This window comes from Sciurus vulgaris, assembly GCF_902686455.1.
Source record: "Sciurus vulgaris genome assembly, chromosome: 5".
Taxonomy (NCBI): Eukaryota; Metazoa; Chordata; class Mammalia; order Rodentia; family Sciuridae; genus Sciurus; species Sciurus vulgaris.
The window spans coordinates 155,682,858-155,708,905 of record NC_136465.1 but is presented as its reverse complement, the minus strand read 5'-3'; the positions used below and the strand labels follow the sequence as shown (position 1 = coordinate 155,708,905).

At 40.7% G+C, this 26,048-nt stretch overlaps 1 protein-coding gene across 1 annotated transcript in view; it reads left to right on the top strand.

The window, feature by feature from the left end:
- Positions 1-26,048, top strand: part of LOC306661127 (uncharacterized protein) — a gene marked incomplete at its 3' end in the record, with an annotated part of 41,582 nt that overhangs the window by 15,047 nt on the left and 487 nt on the right. The gene's annotated exons all lie outside the window — the stretch shown is intronic.

Here is a 26,048-nt window from a genome sequence, read left to right as displayed (position 1 = left end):
CATGCATTTAAGCACATGCCATGCCATGTAGTACAAAGGAGTAGAAAAATCAGCAGCTAAGGAGGCCAAGAGGAGAATCAAATGAGGTGAATGGATTAAAAAGAAAAGTTCATATCCTGCAACTCAGGAATGTAAGCTTGGCCATGTGGGGGCAGGAGGCAAGGAAGCAACTTCATATTGTGCTCAGCAGAAATGGATTCCACTGCAGCTGACAAAGGGAGCCCTGTCTGACTGGACCCTTTCAACAGCAAAGAAATAAATCCTCAAGATTACACCAAGTAATCTGCTTGGAGATGATCATTCCAAGAAGCATTTTCGATAGTATCTTTCTATATATTCACTAATTCAGATAGCATTTACCAGGCTTCCAGGACATGGGGGGAGTGTGATAGAAAATTGAAAGTCTGATTTGACTCTTAATCTTGTCCTCAAAGAAAAGACAATCCAGAGAACAGATAATCTGGACATAGCAAAATAAGAAATGGGTCAGAAGTATGAATGGAGCGTTGAGGCAGGAAGCATCTGGTGGGACCAGTAAGAGTCAGTGGAGAACATTTCTGCAGGCCGCCATTTTGGATGGCATGTCAGAGAACTACATGTTGGAAGGCAGAGGACACACAATGATAGACTGGTCCTGGGAGATGGAGATAAATCAGTATTGAGGCAGTGCATTCGAGGGAGCTAGCAGCTAGAGAGTTCATGAAAGCCTGATTGTGAGATTTGATAAAGAATTTGAACTCTCCTTGAAAAGTAGGAGGATTCATGGAAGGACATTAAGCAGAGAACAGACATGAAAAGATTGTATTTTAGAAGGACGTTGACAGAACAATGCAGAAAAGGTCATGGCAACAGAGAGAACTCCTATTGCGTTTAACCAGTGAGAAATGATCAGGCAGTAAGTGGGAATGGAAAAAGATGCTGGGTATGAATGGAAGATGGAAGTGAGAATCTGTAAGATTGGATATGTTGAGTAAGGGAAGGGTTTAAGGGGTCTCTTGGCTTCTCATTTGGACAATTAGAAGAACAGTAGCACAACTTTTTGAGAGGGAATTCAGAGGGAAGAGGATAAGCATTGTCTCAGTCTGTATTACTGAAACTGGAGTTTGAGATAGAGCAGGATTCGCTGCCTCTGCTGCCAGCTGGGGCCTGTGCAAGCTGCAGGCCTCTGCAGTCAAGAAAGCCTGTTGTCCTGTTAGCTAATCAAGCCTGAGTGTTGTAGCCCGATTCTTCTCCACCACCAACGGGTGACAGTGTCAGAGCTCTAAGTGGGGACTGTGCCCCCCAGTGCTGCAAAAAAAAACCCAGCAGCTCACTGCCAACTTCTTCCCAGTTTCTTGTCTCACAAATCTGAATAATGAAATTCCCAGGAAAATGAAGGCAAGAGTGAAAGGAGTAGGATTTATTGAAGTGTGAGGAATAGAAACAGAGCTCTTGCAGGAACAAGAAGGAACCCCAATAAGTGTTCTGCTTGAGTGTGCTAGTCTAGGGGTCTGTATATACTTCGGTCAATGCTATTGGCCCAAATTTATGCTAATCAGGGTTTGGAAAAGTGTCAACACTATTGATTAGCCCTGAAATCCCATTCAGGTCTGCCCCACTTCCATCTTATCGGGCTGGTTGGGAAGCACAAGGTTGGATTGTGGATGTTCTGGGGTTCATGGGCCGTGGCACTGTGTGGAGTGGGGTATCTGCATCTGGCCACATGGGGCTGCCACAGGGTGACAGGTAGGGGCACCCTGCCTTGCCTCAGTCCTGGCTTGCCATGCCTCAGGCCCAAGCTGGCATGTTGGTCTCCATGGGCTGCCTTAGCTTCTCCCCACCCAGGCCACTGCACCCCAGCTCTGGGACAAGGGTTTGGCTTCATTACTGCATCACAAACCACCCCAAAATTTAGAAGCTTAAAACCACAAGCACACATTTGCTCATGAACTGCTCAGGACTTAGCAGGGATTGCTTAACACTGCTTCACATAGCATTGGCTGGGGCAGTTTGAGTACCATTCATTCAAGAACAGCCCATTCAAATGACTGGCAGGTGGTGCAGCCCCCATTTGGGAGCTCAGTTGGGGCTGCTAGCCAGGGGTCTGTGTTTTTATGAGGGCTTCTCCACATAGCTACCTGGGGTCCTCACAACATAGTGTCTGTTCAGGGAAGGAATGTTCCAAGATGTGAAATGGAATCTGTACTTCTCTGAATGTCTGACTTCAAAAGTAATGCAGTTGGTCAAAACCTACCACAGGCCAGACCAGATTCAAAGGTGGTATAATTAGACTCCCAAGTTGATGGGTGGAGTGGCAAGTAATTTATAACCATGTTTAATCCACCATAAGAATGTCTGAAGAAAAAGATGAAGAGCTCAGGTTAGACACGTGAAGCTGGACATAAAAAATGGAGAGGTCAAAATATACCTCAGTACCACATATAAATAAATGAATGAAATAAAGGTCCATCAACTACTAAATAAAAATTTTTAAAAATATACCTCAACTTACACTTGAGTAACTTGCACTCACAGGAGAACACAAGCTTTTGGTAGGTATCTGGTCACTTGGTAGATGTAAATTGTTAGCACAAAAAGACTGGGCAGGATGCACACCTCAAGTGTCATCTCAGCTGTTTATTCATGGAGTTGAGATGGTGCCCAGGGACCCACTTTCCTGGTGGAAAATGAGCCACTAAACAAACAAAGGGATTGGGTTTATATAGGTTATTTTGAGGAGTGGTCTAATGAACACATCAGTTTCCTTGGACACTCAGGAATTTGAGCTTTTGGGGGTCAAGTTCTGTGGGCAGCATCTGGAGAGGATTTACCTTGGAGGAGATTGGTATCTCCTGGAGACTGTTTCTTTTAAGGGTGATAAAACACCTCCTCTCTGCCTGCGGCCAGCACTTGGAAAATATTTGTCTTGGGAGATGAAAGCTGTCAGTGCATGCACTTCGTGTTTACTTCCTTTTCTCAGGCCTCCTTATCTTGGGAATTTCTCATTCTCCATATCCATTATAAATGGCAGAAGCATGGGTCACCCACAGAGTGTGTGAAGGGAGTGAATGGCAGGAGACAAGATGGGAATTTTAGTACAGTCGAAATTTAGCGGTCAAGGACAGAAAAAGAAAAAAAAAGTGTGCGTGATGAAGAAGAGAAGACCTAGAGAAATAGAAAGAAGACGGAAGAGACTAGGGCCGCAGAAGCCATGAGAGAGCTAGAGAAGCGGGTACTGTTCAATGATTTCAAATGCCATGAAGAGGTCAAATAGTAAGAGAAGCATGGAAATGTCCACTGGCCTTGGCAATATGGAGGGCCTGGTGAGTTTATGAAGGCATGTCCAATGGAGTAGCGGGTATAGAGTTTAGAATTTTTGGTTCAAGGACACAATGGAGCAAGAGATTCAATGTCTGGATTTTAATAACTTCACAACTTTTTCTTTTAGAGTCGCTTGGATTCCTTTCGATTGCTCAAATACAACATCATCTCTGCATCTAAATTTACAGGCAGCAGTTGTCCACTTCTGGTTCAAAGGCACAATGTCATCCCAGGAGTTTTCTTGGTATGTGCTTTGAGATAGACAAATCCTTCCACTGACTGTTGTGTATAATGCTGCACGACCTGAAGATCATTCAGTCACCAAGAGGCTAGAGAGAAGGCAGAAACAACTTAGTTTGAATTATAACCTTCTGTAATAACTCTTTTCCAGAGATTTTATAACTGTAGGTTGTAAGTACAGATCTTCACTGTTAGATTATCCTTACTGTTGCTGTAATGAAATTTAAAATTGGATACTGTAATGCCGGTGGCCAAATCATTCCCCTCATGGATTGATATGGAGATTACCGTAAATTTTAAAAGTCAATTCTTATACCTGTAAGCCAGTTGAGGAGATAAGAGTACATAAAAGTGCATAATTTAAGACCTAAAAGAATAACTACCATACGTGAGACAGCCTAGTGTGGTAGAGAAATCGTGATCACTGAAAACGAAACTGAGCCCAAACCTTGGTTCTACTACTTGCTTCTGAGACTTTGGGCAAATTCCTAAGCCTCTTTGAGCCCGTTTTCTTCCTTTTATGAAAGAAAGAAATGATTAATTAACTCATAAAATGATTGTAAAATTTCAGTGTTTGTTTTAACTTCTGGTACATCAGAGGCACTTAAAAAATGTTAGTTACCTACTACCAGTTTTTTTCAGTTCAACAAATGTTGATCAAATGTCTTTTCTGTGCCAGACACAGTATATGATAGAAAAGACAAAATCAATCAATCGTTCAGCTAGCTACAGTCCCTCCTGCCAAGGAGCTTCGAGGCCAGTGGGGAGAGCTGTGTGGCCTGAGGCTTCCTGAGCAGTGTGATATGTGAGCTGGCCCCTAAAGGTGGGATTTAGCCCGACAGTCAGGCAAGAACAAATAGAAGGAGGTTCCAGGCACAGGGAATGTTACTAGTCAAGGTCAGATTGGGAATGCAAGGAACCTGGAAACCCCATATTTACTCTGGGCTTTTCACTGTGACCAGTCATATTTGTCTGGGTCAAACTCATCTGGAAGAAAAGACTGGATTACATGAGTGACTCTCAACCCTGGTCAACTCCTTGGGTACATGGGAAAAAAATGGTTCCTGAGTCTCACCCCAGAACAACAAAATCAGAATTTCTGAGGCAGAGATGTATAGTAGGTATTCTCTTTGTTATATTTTACGTATAATGTAAGGTGCTCTTTTTAACTGAATGGTTCTGATGAGTTTTGACAGATGTGTACACCTGTGTCACCACCTCCACCATCAAGGTAGGAAACATCACCGCCAACCCAGAGTTCCTTTGTCCCATTAGCTGTCAGTTCTTACGTCCTCATCCCCAATCAACTGCTGTCTGCTTTCTGTCACCATAGATTAGCTTTGCCCTTTCTACAATTTCATCTAAAAGGAGTCATATAAAAACTATTCTTTTTTCTCGCTACACTGTGGTATCAGTGGTTTTTAAAAGATTCTCTCAGTGATTGTAATGAGAAGCAACAGACAGGGTGACCTCTCAAGACCCTTCCAGCTAAAAAAAAAAATCTAGATTTTGCTAGGCACCGTGGCTCATACCTGTAATCCCAGTGGCTGGGAAGGCTGAGGCAGGAGGATCAAGAGTTCAAAGCCAGCCTCAGCACGGTGAGGCACTAAGTAACTCAGTGAGACTCAGTCTCTAAATAAAATGCAAAATAGGGCTGGGATGTGGCTCAGTGGTTGAGTGCCCCTGAGTTTAATACCTGGTACACCCCCCAAAAAAGAAAAAAAACAAAAACAAAAAACCTCTATTTCATCTGCCAGTCAATAGATGTATTATAAAGTCAAAGACAACTTTATGAAAGTTGCATTTTAGGAATATTAAGTATGACTGCTGCCATTATGATAATTATGATGATGATAAATTAATATTTATTGAGTTTTTACCATGGACCAGGCTCCATGCTAAGTTATTCATGTGCGTTTTCTTATGTAAATCCTCACAGCCATGCAGGGCAGAGGTACAGTACCAATATTATCCTTGAGAAGAAGAGGTGGAAATTGAGCCTTAGATCAAGTAACTCATCCAGGTCAAGGAACTAGTAAGTGGTAGGATCAGGATTCGAATACTGATTTTCTCCCTACAAACAGAGACTGCTTTTAATGAAGATTCTGCAAGGTCAAGTCTCTTTGGATGCACATAAAAAGTATAAAATGACACCAAATGAATGTTTTTGGCTTGAGGATGGGCTCCTGCTGAGGAGTGTAAGTTAAACATACACTTAGCAAGAAGGTACACAGCCTCTTGGCACACTACACAAAGCAAGCCAGCTTGATCTGAGTGCCGAATAACTGTTTAGACAAGAGAAAGGGATTTAGTACAAATGAAATGGGGCAGAGGCTTCATCTTGTAGATCTTCTAAGACATATAGAAGACAGAGAGCAAAAGTCGCTCGACCACTGATTTCACTTCTGCAAATTATTTTCTTAGATTTCAAGTCCCAAAAAATCTATTTTCAGCTTTCAAAATGTACGTCACTGTCGTTCTGAACAATGAACAATGAGTTTTATTGTGTGGCAGGGGAGTCTTCTCAGAGTACCTGGCCGGTCACCAACTAACACCCTGCTCTTGCAAGCCCAGTGGATCCCAGGCGTCTTGGCAGACGAGCTGGGTTGGTTTGCAGCCTGTGCTGCTTATAAATTTACTGGTGGTTAGAGAACACAAAACAGAACAGATCATCAGCCCAATGAAAACATATTTCTTCCTTAAGTGGCACTCGTCCGTGACATCCAAATCAAAGCCTGTCCGCAGAGGTTGTCCCAGTTCCCCGTAAGAGGATATTAGCAATTATTCCTTGATGGCTGGAAACCAACAGGTTCCTATTTAAACACCAGCTGTCAATGTCTGGCTGTCAAGCCAAGAGCAAGGCTTAGGCCTCTGCCTGCTGAGCTGTCTGTCCACTGGGTGACAGTGTTGATCTGCTGGAAAAAAATGTGTTTTGTCCCTGGGCCAGAAAATTCCAGGTCCCTAAAAGGAAAGACTGCAGCCAGATGGCTTCTGAGGGCCTTGGGGCGCTGCTCTGCTTCTTTTCCCAGAACCAGGCAGAACGGGTTCGTGCTTGCTTTATCTTTCAAGGGAAAAATGTGAGGGGAAACGCTGTTCCGTTGTCATGTTAGGCTTGGTTTCTTTGGCCAAAGCACCATGGAGGATAGGTGTGATTATTCACAATAAACTAACCTGCATTCTCCACATAAAGAAGGCAAGAAGCTTGCTGAAAACAATACATACATGCAACTGAAAATTCATCTCATTTTTTACTCGATTCATTGGATGTTTGCCTATGTGTGCACGTGTATGGCCTATGTACCGAGGGTTCTGCAAGGGACGAGATGGTCATTATGACATGTTATTTGCAAAGTGGCAGGTCATGCTTTTACATTATTCCGACTACTGACTTGATCCTTTTTTTTTTTTTTTAATTTTTTTTAGTTGTCAATGGATCTTTATTTTATTTATGTATATGCAGTGCAGAGGATCAAACACAGGGCCTCACACATGCCAGGCAAGCGTGCTGCCACTGAGCCACAGAGGGATGACCAAGATGTGACTCAGTCTCCATTGTAAAGGGAGAGCAGAAAGTTAGTGGTACGTTTGCTTCAGGAGGCTGGAATTGACCCAAATTGATTTTTGTTCTCTTCCATTCCACCTCCTCCAGAATGAAGTGGAGACTATCATTCAAAACACCGTGACTCTTCATTACAATGTCTTGCGAGCAATGAAGTTGACATTAATGGGGAGCTTTGAGCCCCACTCTTTAATCAGGATAAAAGACTGAAATAGGACACTCAAGAAAGTATTTTGCAAAACTTTTAATACTTAATGTAAGAAACCCACGAAAACCACACTGGACATGGGAAATCACATAAGGGAGTTTATTAAGCAAACAGACTATCTCCCTGCAGGGTAAGAGAGAAAATGAGAGGAAAAGAGAAAGGGCACGTGCTAGAGAGAATGGAAAAGCCAGGAGGAGAGAGGAAGAAAGTGAGTAGCAGAGAGAAAGCAAGAGAAAAGATGATGGGGGTGCTATCCTTAAGCAGTTGAATTCCGCAGGGCTAACAGGGGACCAATAAGGGAGAAGGATACTTGCAAGCTGACTGATGAACCAATAGCTAGCCAGGATGTTCACAGACTGACAGTAGTTGGGAGGCGGGGAAATGGCTGCAGCGGAAAGGGCGGGGAGAGCAGCTTTCAGACTGACAAGCTAGGTTGTGATGCAACATAAAGGGCGGGGGAGCAGCTTCGTATTACATTACACTTAAAGCTTTCTCATTCTCCTTTGCTTTATTCCATGTTATCTGGTCTAATATATTTGTGCTAAATTAGCATGTTTATATTTATCACACTTAAGAAAGGTTTTGAGTTTTTCAAATAGCAAAGATTTTTAATCTTTAAATTGCACTAAAAGTGCAGTAATATTTTCTAGGAGATTTTCAGTTGAGTTCTGCCCAGTGGGGCCCAACCCTGTCGTTGGCAGGGAGGTAGAAGGGTTTATGAGGGGAGGCCTTGGGCAACAGAGGTGGAGAACTTTCTGGAACTCCCCAGAGCATAGCAGTTTCTCCTGAGAAGCAAACTCAACCTAGACACCTCCTGTGGAGTCTGCCCTTTTCGCCAGTGAGTCACACAGAAGGCCAATGAAAAGAGAATAGGGTGGAGCCCTCAGGAGTCCATCCCTGCAGCGACATGCACAGGATCCACTCATCACCCGATTGCTCCTACCTTCTTAGTTTTCCTGACACGAAGGTCTCTGGAGGCACCTGTGATGGCTCTGTGAGATGCTGGTGCCACAGATTGTTTGGGCAGAGCGTTCTGCTGGGGTGGTGTGACTTTTGAAAATGCAGAACCGCATAGCGAAGCTGGCCAGTGGCACACAACTGCAACTCCAGCGACTGAGGTTGAGATCCTGGAACTCTTCCCCCCGCTTAGTTCCGCTATCGCCGTTTTCCGGCAACGAGTTCTACTCCCTCTAATGTTGAAGTTTGAACACTAGAGAAGCACGCCAAGGCGAGCTTATTAAGCAGGTTTTATTTAAAGGTAATATTACAGACTTCTCCCAGGAGGGAGAAGGGGACCATGGCTGATGTTCTAAAGTCCCCAGAAGTGAGCGCACCCTACATCTTTCATAGGTTAAGGTCTCTTTTGTTCTCCAGTCCTCTCCCCTCTTACTCTCCTTCCTGCCTATGTGACTAGGCCTGATTTTGCAGGTGAGATGTAAAAAGTGAGAAGTGGATGGGGCAGGGGGAGGGCCAAAGTGATTCAGACAGGCAAGGGCCCAGGGGGCATCAATTAGCAGCTCCTTGTCTGTAGTTCCTGACAAGCACAGGTAAATTTGGTAATCAATGGACTCTGGAGATCCTTGACACTCCATTCTCCCAGGGGCAGTCTCCAACTTCCAGAGGCAGATGGCTTTCATGGCCTCCATTTCCTCGATTTGACCCGATCCCCTATTTCTATACTAACTGCCAGTTCCCAATTCTGGTTTCAGTGTCAGATTCAGAAAGGGCTGATTTTCTCTGTCCCACCTTGGGATTTTGTTTTGTTTTGTTTTGTTTTTGTTTCTTTCAGTACTGGGGATCAAACCCAGGGGCACTTCACCACTGAGGTATGTCCCCAGCTCCTTTTTAGTTTTTATTTTGAGACAGGGTCTCACTAAGTTGCTTCTAAGTTCTCACTAAATTGCTAAGGCTGGCCTTGAACTTGTGATCCTCCTGTCTTAGTCTCCCACCCGAATCACTAGGATTACAACATGTGCCACCATGTCTGGCAAAACAAAACAAAACAAAACAAAAACCTTAAAATTAAAGTCTTTTTGTCTTTTTTAAGTAACAAATTTCTTTAAAGAGCACTTTCCTCCTAACCTCATGTTTTTCTCCTTTAGATTGGATCGGACTCTTTAAGTCCAAATGACTAACAACACACATTGAGGGATCTGTTTTAATTTATAAAGCAGTCTGTGTATCTCGTTCTGTACATGTGTCACATTTATAATAACTCGATGTCATCAGCAAACCAAGAGTCATTCCTCCCTTCCTGATGGGGCAGAGAGAGTCTGAGCAATACAGTGGTTCAGCCACGATCATGCAGCTAATCAGTCCTGAGGCTCAGGTGACAACTGCCACTACCTACTCTTTCTACTGCACATCATAAACTAAGGGAATGTAAAGTGCCACAGGAAAAACAGTATGGTGATCACCAAAACTTTAAACAGAAGTCGAGAACTGTGGTGCACACCTGTAGTCCTAGTTAATTGGGAGGCTGAGGCAGGAGGACTGCTTGAGCCCAGGAATTAGAGGCCAGCCTGGGAAATATAGCAAGAACCTTGCTCTTTTTTTAAAATATTTGTTTTAGTTGTCAATGGACCTTTATTTTACTTATATGTGGTGCTGAGAATTGAAACTAGTGCCTCACACATACCAGGCAAGCACTCTACCATTGAGTCACAACTCCAGCCCAAGACCCTTGCTCTTAATAAAAAATAAATAAACATGGAATTATCATATGACCCCCAAAATTCCACTATGGTTGTATGCCCCAAAACAAATATTTGCTTTGGAGAAGCATTAATTCACATAGCTAATATATGGAAACCACCCAAGTGTTCATTGACAGATGAAGGGATAAAGAAAATGTAGTGTTTACACACATACAGCAGAATACTAGTCAAATGTTTAAAGGAATGAAGTTCTCACATGCACTACAACATGGATGAAGCTTGAAGATAGCATGCTGAGTGAAATAAGTCAGACTCAAAAGGACAAATATTACATGATTCCACGTATACGAGGAACCTAGGAATAGTCACATTCATAGACGGAAAACAGAACAGTGATTGGCAGGAGCTGAGGTGAGGGGAATGGGGAGTCGTTTAATGGACATGGAGTTTCAGTGGCGAAGATGAGTCTGGGGACAGATGGTGGTGCTGCTCACACAACAGTGTGGGTGTCCTCAACGTCCTTGAACTCTGCACTTACTAAGCAATACTAAGTTGTTATGAGGAGCTGGGAGTTACACTCGCGTTTGCATACAGCTCAGTCTTTAAGATTTTGTCTAGTGATGGTGGTGGTAAAAAATGGTGAGGGTGAGCTGGGCGTAGTGGTGCACAACTGTAATTCCAGCTATGTCAGAGGCTGAGGCTGGAGGATTGCAAGTTGAAGGCCAGTCTGGGCAATTTAGCAATAAATAAATAAAAAGGCTGGGGGTGTAGCTCAGTGGTAGAGCACTTTTCCTAGCATGCGTAAGGAACTGGTTCAATGTCCAGCACAGGAAGACTAGTGTGGATGGTGGTGGTGTGTGTGTGGTGTGCGTGGTGTGTGTGTGTGTGGTGTGTTTTTAAATGAATCCTTCAGCTATGTTGGTCTATTTTTAAAAATGCTACCTGAGCTACAGTTTTCCCTCACTCTTCATCTTATCCTCTCCTGAATTCTTAGTCCCCAAAGCCGACTTTCCACTGTGGTACTCCTTACAATCTATATCAGGCCTCATCCCTTAGAGGTTCTTGGGCAATGGATTTGGGGGTGGAGCCTGAGTATTTTCTAATAGACTCTTCTCTATATATAGGATCTTCATATACAACCAGGGTTCAAAGCAAGCCAATTTTTCTTGGCCTCTAGGAAGGGATTAGGGTATTTTAGCTAAGGTCTGTTTCCTTTTCCATCTGGGTTTGCTCTGGATGACCTCACCTGGGTCTTTGAAAACAGTCAAGATGCCTGGGTGCTGGCAGTGCACACCTGTAATCCCAGCTGTGGTATTTCACCACATAATCATTGCAGATTTTATGCCAATTTATTTAAGTGGGGTGCAACCATTAGATGAAAATTTTTTAAGAAAAAAAAGTGCCAGTATTACTTTAAAATCATTATATTACTAAACTGTCTTTGGTGCAAGATTAGGATGCACATAATACTCATGAATATACATTAAAATTGAACAGTCTAAGCCAAGGTACATCATTTCTTTGTGACTGTTAGCAAACATTATTCCCGTCTGAAAAAAGTTAGCACATTAGTTGCTATTGATTTGTGCATTATAGGCAAAATATTACACTTGAAATTTGCTACAGTATTGTGAAGTATGGACTTAACAAAATTTAATAGCCTGTGTCTGAAAATTCTGCACTGCTATCATTGGTTTCATAATCTGATGCACCGCGCAGCGCCACGGATACAAGATGTGTCTCTGGTTTCTAAACAAACCAGGAAAGTAGGCTTTCGGAATGCTGGTAGAGTTGCAAATTGGTGCAGCCACTCTGGAAAGCAGTATGCAGATTCCTCAGAAAACTTGGAATGGAACCACCATTTGACCCAGTTATCCCACTCCTTGGTTTATACCCAAAGGACTTAAAACCAGCATACTACAGTGGTGCAGCAAAATCAATTTATAGCAGCTCAATTCACAATTCCATAGTAGTTGCACAAATTTGCAGTCCACCAGCAATGTACCTTTTTCCCCACATCCTCACCAACATTTATTGTTACTTGTATTCTTGATAATAGACATTCCAACTGGAGTGAGATGAAATTAGTTTGATTTGCACATCTCTAATTCTTGAGATGTTGAACATTTTTCTATATATTTGTTGATCAATTGTATTTCTTCTTCTGTGAAGTCTGTTCAGTTCCTTAACCCATTTATGGAGTGGGTTATTTGGTTTTTTTCAATGTTGAGTTTTTTCAGTTCTTTATATATCCTGGAGATTAATGCTCTATCTGAGGTGCATGTGGTAAAGATTTTTTCACATTATGTAGGCTATGTTCACGTTATTATTTCCTTTGCTGAGAAGAGCTTTTTAGTTTGAATGTATCCATTTATTGATTCTTAATTTTACTTCTTGTACTTTAGGAATCTTGTTAAGGAAGTCAGTTCCTAAGTTGACATGATGAAGATTTGGGCCTACTTTTTCTTCTATTAGGCACAGGGTCTCTGTTCTAGTGCCTAAGTCTTTGATCTGATTTGAGTTCTGTGCAAGGTGAGATAGAGGTTTAATTTCATTATATTGCATATGGATTTTCAGTTTTCCCAACACCATTTGTTGAACAGGCTATCTTTTCTCCATCGTATGTTTTTAGCACCTTTGTCTAGTATGAGATAACTGTATTTATGTGGGTTTGTCTCTGTGTCTTATATTCTGTACCATTGGTCTACCTGTCTGTTTTGGTGCCAATACCATGCCATTTTTGTTACTATGGCTCTGCTGTATAGTTGAAGATCTGGTATTGTGATGCCTCCTGCTTCACTTTTCTTGATAAGGATAGCTTTGGCTATTCTGGGTCTCTTATTTTTCCAAATAAATTTCATTATTGTCTTTTCTATTTCTATGAAGAATGTCATTGGGATTTTAATAGAAATTGCTTTAATCTGTATAATGCTTTTGGTAGTATGGCCATTCTGACAATGTTAATTCTGCCTATCCAAGCGCGTGGGAGATCTTTCTGTCTTCTGAGTTCTTCAGTTTCTTTCTTCGATGTTCTGTAGTTTTCATTGTAGATGTCTTCCACCTGTTTTGTTAGATTGATTCCCAAGTGTTTTATTTTTGTTAAGACTATTGTGAATGGAGTAGTTTTCCTAATTTCTCTTTCAGTGGATTCATCACTGATGATTCCAAACAAAATCTAAACAAAGAAACTATAGAACTAAATAATATAATTAACAATTTGGACTTAACAGACATATAGAATAGTTCATCCATCAATGAGTGAATATACTCTCTTCTCAGCAGCATGGATCCTTCTCTGAAATAGACCATATGCCACAAAGCAACTCTTTGCAAATACAAAAAAAAAAAAAAAAAAAAAAAAATAGAGATAATACCCTGCATTTTATCAGATCATAAGGGAATGATTAGAAATCAATGACAAAATAAAAAATAGAAGCCACTCCAACACCTGGAGACTAAATAATATGCTATTTAATGATGAATGGATTGCAGAAGAAATCAGGGATGAAATAAAAAAATACTTAGAGGTAAAGAGAGTAGTGGTAAAACTTATCAAAATCTCTGGGACACTATGAAGCCAGGAAAGTTCATTGCATTGAGCTCATTCATTAAGAGAATAGAAAGTCAACAAATATATAACCTAATATTATATCTCCAAACCCTAGTAAAAGAAGAACAAATTAACACCAAAAGCAGTAGAAGACAGGAAATAATTAAAAATCAGAGCTGACCCAATGAAATTGAAACAAAAGAAACAATTCAAAAAATGTACAAAACAAAAAGTTCATTCTACGAAGAAATAAATAAAGTTGATAAGTCCTTAGCCATGTTAACAAGAGAAGTGTTGTCTGTGAAATGGGGATACTTATCTCACAAGGTGTTTGTGTCTTATACCAAGAAGGCCACTCAATAAATGTGTGTCAAATGAATTATGCTACTTGTTACCATCCATCATTAACAAACAAAATATTACAAAATCATGACTTATTTGGCTTTTCATAAAACTATGGAGGGGGCTGGGGCTGTAACTCAGTGGCAGAGAGCTTGCCTAGCATGTGTGAGGCACTGGGTTCAATCCTCAGCACCACATAAAAATAAACAAACAAAATAAAGACATTCTGTCCATCTACAACTACAAAAAATTTTTTTTAAAAACCATTAAGGTATTCTTTATAGAACTTATTACATTTTTAAAGCATATTCATTCGTAAGGTATTTGGAATATGTAATAAATTAAAAAGAGATACAAATCTTAAAAAAAAAAAAAAAAAAAAAAAAGAACAGGCCAGATTATGGTGGCACATACATGTAATCCCAGTGACTCGGGGAAGCTCAGGCAGCAGGATCACAGGTTTCAAGGTCAGTCTCAAGAATTTAAGGAAGTCCTGAGCAACTTAGTGAGATTCTGTCTCAAAATAAAAATTAAAAGGGCTGGGGATGTAGCCCAGTGACAAAGTGACGTTGGGTTAAATCCCCAGTACAAAAAAAAAAAAAAAAAAGGAAAGAAAGAAGAAAAAGAAAGAAACAGATAATAAAGTACAAATGAAACTAAATAAATATAATTTAGATCCTTCCCTGAAGTATACAGGGTGAAAGTAATCAGACTGGACAGTTATTCCACTGAAAAACCCCTCTGCTTTGGTGGCGGGAGGGTTTCAAAAGGAGACTATTCTGTTTACTTGTACCAGAAACAAAACAAAACAAAACCAAAAAAATCAACAAACAGAAACCTCTCATAACAGAACATCCGCAGAGCAGTCACAACTTGGCCAACACACGTTTTCATATCTGCAACCAAAACACAGTGCACAAAAGATCTCTTTTTGTCCAATGATAACATATAAGCACTGCTTCCGACAGCAACAGAGGAGTTTGGGGAGTTGAAGAGCTTCGTGACCTATGAGGAATGCAGTGATCCAGGAGGTGGACCCCAACACAGCGGAACCATGAAACACCAGGCTAAAGCTTTCCATTAGAAGAAAACAGCAGCCAACATGGGTGCAAGCATTTGACAGGCATCAATCAACTCACCATCACTGCAAGCCTGTAAGCCAGGCATCTGTAAGTGAGAATACCCCACTTCACAGATGGCTGTGCCAGTTGGGGTGCAGTTTCCTGGAATACATGTGGAGCTGGAAGATCAGAACGAGATAAGGAAACAAGAAAGAACCGTTTGTTAGGATAATAACAATTAATGACTTATTCTGTGCTGAAACCTGTCAATGACCCTTTAAAATAGAAATTATCACCCTCTAAGAGTTGGGAAGCTGTAGTCCTAGCAGGTGACCCCAGAGGTGAAGGGGTAAAGACCAGTTGACTCCAAATCTAGTGTTCTCTGCTATACCCCAGCAAAGTCTCAAGCTTCAGTTGTATTTTAGAGCACTCAAAGAGCTGGAGACCAACAGACTTTCTCAACTCAGGATCGTCTGTCATCTGCTCCTGTCCCACTATGGTCTGATCTTTTCGGTGTCATGTTCAACCTTGTTTTTATTTTTGTTTTAAAACTCATCTCTGCAACATTTTGTGCTGTTGCCTTTGTTATTTAAAACTCTCTACTCGTACAGTGGCTTCTAAGTGACATGTCCTAGTGTTATCCCTCTGATCACTGGGTTTTATACAGTAAGCATGGCTTGGATGATAGTGTAGGAAGGTCCTCTTCCTGCCCACCCGAAAAGGTCACAACCAAGCCCCTATACCAAAAGACAGGTTAGCAACAGAAAAGCACAACGAATTTATGTGACCATAGTTTTAGGTGACACAGGGGCATCTTCACATCAAAGACCCCAAAGACCCAGGGAGAAGTATCCATCTTTATGCTTAGAGTCAATGAAGTATGGTCAGCCTTGTACAGATGTGATTGGACCAAAGTGTATGATCTGATGTGAACAGACTAAAGGAAAACTTAGAAGGCCTTTCTGTTCAGATTCTTCTTGGACTCTGGGTGACATTCCTTTTTCCCTGGTATGGTACAGGACCCCTCTGCAACAAGGGTCTTTGGACCTACTGTCAGAAAACGTAGGTCAGAGAATTTCTTTAAGGCCAACTCCAAGTCAGAAAGGCAGAGGAAGATTAGAGGGATTTTTTTTAAGACTTTATTGCTTGATTTTGGGGGGAAGAGGTTCTAGTTTCTATGACTTGCCTTGAGGAGAAGAAATTCTAGTTTCTTGGATGTGCCTGGGTCAGGGAAAGGGGAGGGAAGCAGGAGGCAGGATGAAGGAAGGTCACAGAGGCTTTGCTTTTGAGCTGCTGCTGGGGCCTGTACTTTGGGGTCTTGTTTTCTGGGCCCTGGCAATAAATAGTTACCATTTATGGAACATTTGCATCTTATGTAGCAGGCACTGTCCCCATCCCTTTCCATGTATTATTTAATCCTCACAATAATCTCACGAATTAAGTGGTATTATTGTCCCCTTTGAAAAAGATGAGGAAACAGCATCAAAAGAAAAATACACAAATTGGACTTCATCAAGATTTAAAACTTGATCATCAAAGGGCAAGAGAGTGAAAAGAGGGCTGGGTTGTGGCTCAGTGTTGGAGCACGTGCCTAGTACGCAAGAGGCACTGGGTTTGATCCTCAGCACTATGTAAAAAATAAATGAATACAAGAAAGGTATTGTGTCCATCTACAACTTGAGAGAGAGAGAGAGAGAGAGAGACCACAGAAGGTGAGAAAATATTTGCAAATCATAAATTTTTGATAAGGGTTGCTGTCCGGGAACAAACCACTCAGTTCAAACATAGGTAAAAGACATTTCTCCAAAGAAGACACACAAACGGCCTCATCTTTCTTGGTCTTGTAGCAGCATCTGACATGTTAATCACTCCATCATGTATGAAATACTTTCTTCATTCATCTTCCTGGACACCACTTCGGTCACCTCCTGCTCCTTTTAAGACTCCTTTCCAAGTTCCTTTTTATGTCTTGATGTCTAAGTTGTAGAACTCCAAGGTTTTGCCTCAGTCCTTGGGTCATGACTTTACACACCACCCCAAATGCTGACCATACCTGGTCTGGGTCTTCCTCCTGAACTTCAGCTCACGTATCAGACTGCCTATTCAACATTCCCACCTGAGGACGGGTGGGTATTTCATATTCAGCCCATGGAAAACCACTTCCTGACTTCAAACCCAGCCTTGTTTGCTTCACCATCTCAGAAAATGACAGCCCTGTGCTTCCAGATGTGTAGCCCCAAACCCTTAGAATCCTCTAGCCTTCCCCTTTCTCATACATCAGCAAATCCTATTGGTTCTACCTTCACCATACATCCAGAATCTGATCGCTCCTCACTGCCATCAGCCAGCGCATAGACCACTGCTATAGCCAACAGGTCTGCCTTTCCCCCACGCACCCCGTCAGGCTTCCACATAGAAATAATTACACTTTGAAAACCTGTATCACATCATGCTACCCCGCTGCTTAAGACCCTTCGAGGCTTTCCATCTCATTCAAGCCCCCATCACCCAGCAAACCCTTTCTTTGCTGGGCTTCAACCATTTGCCTCATGGTCGTTTTGCCTCAAGGTCCTGTGTTAACTACTTTTGCAGTACTTTGCTCTCTGGTGTGTGTGGGGCTGGCTCCCTCATTCCTTTTATATCTGACTGCCCTATAGAAAAAAGTAACCCTCCATCCCCCGCATCTGTTTCCCATGTGGCTTAATTTGTGTGTGTGTGTGTGTGTAGCATTTATTATCACTTCACTCTCAGTATATGTATTTATTGTCTGACTCTCCCTTCTAGTATTCAATGAGGATGAGAAATTGTTCCCTGCTCTGTCCTCAGAAGCGACACAGAGAACAGTGCCTAGCATGTAGCACACAAATTCTGAATGGTCATTGGGTTTTGATTAAAAAAAAAAAAAAAAAAAGCAATCACACAAGTTACAGAGTTTTTAAATGAATATAAATTTTGGTGATAAATAAAATTCTTTATTATTTTTTAAATTTATTTTTATTGTAAACAAATGGGATACATGTTGTTTCAGTTTGTACATGGAGTAACAGCATACATTTGCATATTCATATATTTACATAGAGTAATGATGTTTGATTCATTCCATTATTTTTTTCATCCCCCCCACCCCTCCCACCTCTCTTTTCCCTCTATTTAGTCCCTCCTTCCTCAATTCTTGGCCCCCCCACTCCGCATTAAGTGTCATCATCTGCTTATCAGTGAGATCATTCCTCTTTTGGATTTTTGAGATTGGCTTATCTCACTTAACATGATATTCTCCAATTTCATCCATTTGCCTGCAAATGCCCTAATTTTATTATTCTTTATAGCTGAGTAATATTCCATTGTATATATATACCACAGTTTCTTTATCCATTCATCAATTGAAGGGCATCTAGGTTGGTTCCATAGTCTGGCTATTGTGAATTGAGCCGCTATGAACATTGATGTGGCTGTATCTCTGTAGTGTGCTGATTTTAAGTCCTTTGGGTATAGGCGGAGGAGTGGGATAGCTGGGTCAAATGGTAGGTCCATTCCAAGTTTTCTAAGGAATCTCCACACTGCTTTCCAGAGTGGCTGCACTAATTTGCAGCCCCACCAGCAATGTATGAGTGTACCTTTCTCCCCACATCCTCTCCAACACCTATTGTTACTTGTATTCTTGATAATTGCCATTCTAATTGGGGTGCGATAGAATCTTAGTGTAGTTTTGATTTGCATTTCTCTTATTATTAAAGATGATGAACATTTTTTCATATATCTGTTGATTGCTTGTACATCTTCTTCTGTGAAGTGTCTGTTCATTTCCCTAGCCCATTTGTTGATTGGGTTATTTGTATTCTTAGTGTAGAGTTTTTTGAGTTCTTTATATATTCTGGAAATTAGTGCTCTAACTGAAGTATGAGTGGCAAAGATATTCTCCCACTCTGTAGGCTCTTTCTTCGCATTGCTGATAGTTTCCTTTCCTGAGAGAAAGCTATTTAGTTTGAATCTATTCCAGTTATTGATTCTTGCTTTTATTTCTTGTGCTATGGGAGTCCTGTTAAGGAAGTCTGATCCTAAGCCAACAAGTTGAAGGTTTGGACCTACTTTTTCTTCTATAAGATGCAGGGTCTCTGGTCTGATTTCAAGTTCCTTGATCCATTTTGAGTTGAGTTTTGTGCAGGGTGAGAGATAGGGGTTTAGTTTCATTCTGTTGCATATGGATTTCCAGTTTTCCCAGCACCATTTATTGAAGAGGCTATCTTTTCTCCATTCCATATTTTTGGCACCTTTGTCTAGTATTAGAAAATTGTATTTATTTGGGTTTGTGTCCGTGTCCTCTATTCTGTACCATTGATCTACCTGTCTATTTTGGTGCCAATACCATGCTGTTTTTGTTACTACTGCTTTGTAGTATAGTTGAAGATCTGGTATTGCGATACCCCCTGTTTCATTCTTCCTGCTAAGAATTGCTTTAGCTATTCTGGGTTTCTTTTTCTTCCAGATGAATTTCATGATTGCTTGCTCTATTTCTGTGAGGTACGTCATTGGGACTTTAATTGGAATTGCATTGAATCTGTATAGCACTTTTGGTAGTATGGCCATTTTGACAATATTAATTCTGCCTATCCAAGAACATGGGAGATCTTTCCATCTTCTAAGGTCTTCCTTAATTTCTTTCTTCAGTGTTTTGTAGTTTTCGTTGTAGAGATCTTTTACCTTTTTGGTTAGATGGATGCCCAATATTTTATTTTTTTTGAGGCTATTGCAAATGGAGTTGTTTTCCTCATTTTCCTTTCAGCTGTTTCATCGCTTGTGTATAAAAATGCTGTAGATTTATGCATGTTGTTTTTATAGCCTGCTATTCTGCTGAATTCATTGATGAGGTCTAGAAGTTTTCTGGAGGAAGTTTTTGGATCCTCTAAATATAGAATCATGTCATACGCAAATAGTGACAGCTTAAGTTCCTCTTTTCCTATTCGTATCCCTTTAATTTCTTTAGTCTGCCTAATTGCTCTGGCTAGAGTTTCGAGGACAATGTTGAATAGAAGTGGTGAAAGAGGACATCCCTGTCTTGTTCCCGTTTTTAAAGGGAATGGTTTCAGTTTTTCTCCATTAAGAATGATGTTGGCCATGGGCTTAGCGTAAATAGCCTTTACAATGTTGAGGTATGTTCCTACTATCCCTATTTTTTCTAGTGTTTTCAGCATGAAGGGGTGTTGTATATTGTCAAATGCTTTTTCTACTCAATTGAAATAACCGTATGATTCTTATCCTTAAGTCTATTGATATGATGGATTACGTTTATTGATTTACCAATGTTGATCCATCCTTGCATTCCAGGAATGAACCCCACTTGATCGTGTTGCACAATTTTCTTAATATGTTTTTGGATATGGTTTGCCAATATTTTGTTAAGGATCTTTGCATCTATATTCATCAAGGATATTGGTCTAAAATTTTCTTTCCTTGATGTGTCTTTTCCTGGTTTGGGTATGAGGGTGATATTAGCTTCATAGAATGAGTTTGATAGGGTATCCTCCTTTTCTATTTCCTGGAATACTTTGAGAAGTATTGGAATGAGTTCTTCTTTGAAGGTCTGGTAGAACTCGGCCGAGAATCCGTCTGGTCCTGGGCTTTTCTTGGATGGTAGATTTTTAATGGCTTCTTCTATTTCATTGCTTGATATTGATCTGTTTAAATTGTGTATGTCCTCCTGGTTCAGTTTGGGAGGAGCATATGTCTCTAGAAATTTGTCAATGTCTTCGGTAGATTCTTATTTTGTTGGAATACAGATTTTCAAAGTAGCTTCTCATTATGTTCTGTATCTCAGTGGTGTCTGTTGTGATATTTCCTTTTGCATCATGTATTTTAGTAATTTGAGTCTTCTCTCTCCTTCTCTTTGTTAGTGTGGCTAAGGGTTTGCCTATTTTGTTTACTTTCTCAAAGAACCAACTTTTTGTTTTGTCAATTTTTTGAATTGTTTCTTTTGTTTCAATTTCATTGGTTTCTGCTCTGATTTTAATTATTTCCTGTCTTCTACTACTTTTGCTGTTATTCTCTTCTTCTTTTTCTAGGGCTTTGAGCTGTAATGTTAGGTCATTTAGTTATTGACTTTTCATTCTTTTCTGGAATGCGCTCCATGCAATGAATTTTCCTCTTAGTACTGCTTTCATAGTGTCCCAGAGATTTTGATATGTTGTATCATCATTCTCATTGACCTCTAAGAATTTTTTTATCTCCTCCCTGATGTTTTTTGTTATCCATGTTTCATTCAATAGCATATTATTTAGTCTCCAAGTGTTGGAGTGATTTCCTTTTTTTACTTTGTCATTGATTTCTACTCTCAGTCCATTATGATCTGATAGAACACAAGGCAGTATCTCTATTTTTTTGCATTTCCTAAGGGCTGTTTTGTGGCGTAACACATGGTCTATTTTCGAGAAGGTTCCATGTGCTGCTGAGAAGAAAGTGAATCCACTCGTTGATGGATAGAATATTCTATATATGTCTATTAAGTCTAGGTTATTGATTGTGTTATTGAGTTCTATGGTTTCTTTGGTTAGATTTTGTTTGGAAGATCTATCTAGTGGTGACAGCGGTGCATTAAAGTCGCTCAGAATTATTGTGTCATGGTCTATGTGATTCTTGAAATTGAGAAGGATTTGTTTGATGTACAGGGATGCACCATTGTTTGGGGCATAAATATTTACTATCGTTATGTCTTCCTGATTTATGGTTCCCTTAAGCAGTATGAAATGTCCTTCTTTATCCCTTCTGACTAACTTTGTCTTGAAGTCCACTTTATCTAATAAAAGGATGGAAACCCCCGATTTTTTACTGAGTCCATGTGTGTGGTAGGTTTTTTCCCATCCTTTCACTTTTAGTCTGTGGATGTCTTTTTCTATGAGATGAGTTTCTTGCAGGCAGCATATTGTTGGGTCTTTCTTTTTAATCCATTCTGCCAGTCTATGTCTTTTGATTGATGAGTTTAGGCCATTAATGTTTAGGGTTATTATTGAGAAATGATTTGTATTCCCAGTCATTTGGCTTATTTTTGGTTTTTAAGTTGGCTTGGTTTCTCCTTTGAGTGGTTTTTCTCTAAGGTAGTTCCTCCTTTTGTTGACCTCCATTGTTGTTTTTCATTTCCTCCTCATGGAATATTTTGTTGAGAACATTCTGTAGTGCAGGCTTTCTATTTGTAAATTCTTTTAACTTGTGTTTATCATGGAAGGATTTTATTTCTTCTTCAAATCTGAAGGTTAGTTTTGCTGGGTATAGGATTCTTGTTTGGCAACCATGTTCTTTCAGAGCTTGAAATATGTTGGTCCAGGCCCTTCTAGCTTTTAGAGTCGGGGTTGAGAAGTCTGCTGCTATCCGTATTGGTCTCCCCCTATATGTAATCTGATGCTTTTCTCTCGCAGCCTTCAAAATCCTATCTTTATTTTGAATGTTAGGCATTTTCATTATAATGTGCCTTGGTGTGGATCTGTTGTGATTCTGTGCATTTGGTGTTCTGTAAGTCTCTTGTATTTGATTTTCCATTTCATTCATTCTTCAGGTTTGGGAAATTTTCTGCTATTATTTCATTGAATAGGTTGTTCATTCCTTTGGTTTGTATCTCAGTGCCTTCTTCAATCCCAATAATTCTTAAATTTGGTCTTTTTATGATGTCCCATAGTTCTTGGAGATTCTGTTCATGATTTCTTACCATCTTCTCTGTTTGGGCGACTTTATTTTCAAGATTAAATATTTTGTCTTCATTGTCTGAGGTTCTGTCTTCCAAGTGGTCTAGTCTGTTGGTGATGCTTTCCATTGAGTTTTTTATTTGGTTTATTGTCTCCTTCATTTCAAGGATTTCCGTTTGGTTTTTTTTGAGAATCTCTATCTCTTTGTTGAAATAATCTTTTGCTTCCTGCAGGTACTCTTTCAGCTTATTGGTATTATCATTCATTGCCTGCATTTGCTCTCTTATCTCATCCTTTGCTTCGTGAATCATCTTAATCATGTATAATCTGAAGTCCTTTTCTGACATTTCTTCTAACATACTGTCATTGGATTCTATTAATATAGAATCTAGATTTGTTTGGATCATTTTCTTCCCTTGTTTTTTCATGTTGTTCATGTATCTTCCCCTCTAGCAGTGCAGATCTGGGGTATTGCAGATTTCCCCCTATAGGCTTATAGTGGCCCCATAGGTTTCCAAAACCCTTTCTTTAAGGGGAGATCAATATTAGCAGTGCCCAAATCAGACACTATGCAATCCTAGACCAAATAGCCCCTATGGGGACGATAACAAAATTGTCATAATAAACAAAATGTGTTCAAATGTTATCTTCGGTAAAACAAATAGGTTTACAATAATGTCTGCAGTTTCTAATGAAGGACAAAGAGGATGCAGAGGGATGAAGAATATGGCTGTTAATGGGATAATAAAATATACAGAAGTTCTAGAAAATAGAAAGGGTGAGAGTGTAATAAAAAGAAATTGGATGTTAGCATGTAAATAAGGGAGAAAGCGACTCTGAGGGAACAGGTAAACAGAAGGAAAAGAAAGCAAGAAATGTAAAGAAATAAAAACTTAAATATTTTTTTTAAAAAGGAGAAAAAAGAAAATCTACTGAAAAACATTCATATACTAATGAAATCTCCTGATGTATGAGAGGTACCTGACAATGAGCTTCAAGCCTCCATCAGGGTCTCAGGATGGGATTTGCCCCACCCAAAGACTGGAGCTACGGCTTCCAGGATTATCCAAGATGGCTGCTCTGGCTTCGAAATGTGTTGACAAATGGGGAGCTGCCCCTCAGGGGTGGACGTGTTCAGCTGGAGGTCCTGGAGACAGGATGCAGTTGGTCCAGCAGTGGTCCTGGAGGTCGGGTGTGTTTGGTGTGGTTGTGGGATCCAGGAGGCCAGGTGCAATCAGTTGGTCTGGGTTCCCGGTGATAGGGCACAGTCAGTTGGTCTGGGGGTCCTGGCAGCAGGGAGCAGTCAGTTGATGTGAGGGCCCCAGAGGCAGGGAGTGATTGGTCGGGCTGAGGGATCCTGGAGACGGGACTCAGTCAGTCCGGCCAGGGGTCCTACGGTGCCTGGCTGTTGTCTCAAAATGGCGGCAGCCATGTGTAATCAAACCTGCAGGTACTGTAACAGTGAACTTCTAGGCAGCAGCAGGCAGCTGGTGCTCCACTGGTGGTCTGCGGTCAATCTGCTGGCAGCTGTCGGAAGATCGCGAGGTGAACCTCGAGCGTTGGGTGATGGATAGGGGTAAGGCAGGCGATGGACAGGTGAGAGGCAGGCAAATGGCAGATGATAGATGCCTGACAGTGAGCAATCTGCTCTCAAAAAAGGCATCGATATGCTGGCAGATTGCAGGTGATCACAGCAGACAAATGGGGTAAAGAGCAGGGGATCCATAAGCAGCAAAAACTGCCTCACTGAGAAACAGAAATCCTCTGCTTGAATCTGGCGTTGCGAAGCGACAAGGAACGCAGCCTCCCTCTAGACCGCCGTCTTGGATTCAACATTCTTTAAAACATATGACTTTCATAGTGAAAATGGTATCAGGGGTTTCTTGGTCACTGGAATGCTGAGACTCCTAGATTGTATTATCCCAGGGTTTTGTTTTGGTTTTGGTGTTGGCAATTGAACCCAGGGCCTCAGACATGCTAAGCACATGCTTTACCACTGAGTCACATCCCCAATCCTTATTCTAGGTTTTGAAGTTCAACTGAAATTTAAATTCAACACATTGTCATTAACCAAAAAAAGGGGATTTTGTTACTGAGTCTGGTCATACCTTATGTTTTAGAAACCTGAGTGTTTTTTCTGCTAGTATTTCTGTATTATGAAGTTATTCCTGCATGAAATCTGACAGCCCTGCCTCCTTGCCACTAGGTGCCAGGCTTAGCCTAGGAGGCAATAACTTGACTAAATGCAGAATGGAAAGCTTTCTTCTGATATGTGAATATAAGCCTTGAACACAAATGAAACTTTTTCAACATACCCATTTTAAAAAATTGTACTTTCAAGTTAAGCATTTCATATTCATTGTGGGGTACAGGGAAATGGCTAAAAGTCACCCTTATGCCCCTGTTTAGAAATAGTTACTCTTGGAGCTGCTGCACACCTGCAATCCCAGCTACTCAGAAGGCTGAGGCAGAAGGGTCACAAGTTCAAGGCCTGCCTGGGCAACTTAGAAAGACCCTGTCTCAAAGTAAAAAGGGCTGGGGATGTAGCTCAGTGGCATAGCGTCCCTGGGTTCAATTCCCAGTACTGAAGAGGAAAAAAAATAAAAAGAAAGAATAGGAAAGAGAAAAAGAAAAAGAAACAATCACTGGTAGGTTTTTCAGATCTCATAAAACATTCACATATGCATTATAACCCTGTCACTGACTATCATTATGAGGTGTCATAGCTTATCTTCCAAGATAAAGGGCTTCCTGGCTAACTGCCAGGTGTGGGTACTAAAGGGCAAAACCAGTACATGAAGTATTTCAGATCAAGCAACCACACAGAACTCCATTTCAGCCAGAACTGGCTATGTAGAAGGCTGCAGAAAGCTTCTATTGTTGCAGAAATGAAGCTAAACTAGAAAAATCCATTCCCATGGAGAAAAAAATGTGTAAGAGGATATTCCCTCACAATGTAGAGATTATGCAGATCACGGGGGAAAGGAACAACATGGAATCACAGGGAACAGCGGCTCCTTCAGAATCCATACACGTCTTTTCCTAAAACTTGTGCTGGTACTTCAAGCAGTCAGTGTTTGAAGATACCAGGTATGTTTTATTCTTAACAGTATTAAGCTCAGTGCTGGAACTAGCTACCTTATTTTTGTTAAATATTTTTTTCCTTCCCCTGCCACCTTTTCTATTCTTTCTTCCCAATCTCTAAAAGTTTAATATTCTCAAGTTGTTCCCTGTGTCTCAACTTAAGGTGTTCATCTTGCACCTTAGGATGGAAAGACAAACTTGGCTTTACACAGGAGAGTTGTATCTCTATTAAGAATAGAGAAACAGAATTTTAGAAATGGAATAGGTTTTTAGAGGTCTGCTCTAATTCATAATATTAATCAATGTGGTTTTTTTTCTTACAGAGGAAACAATGGCTAAATATGGTTAAATACTTTGCCTGAGTTTTAGAGAAGTAGTTT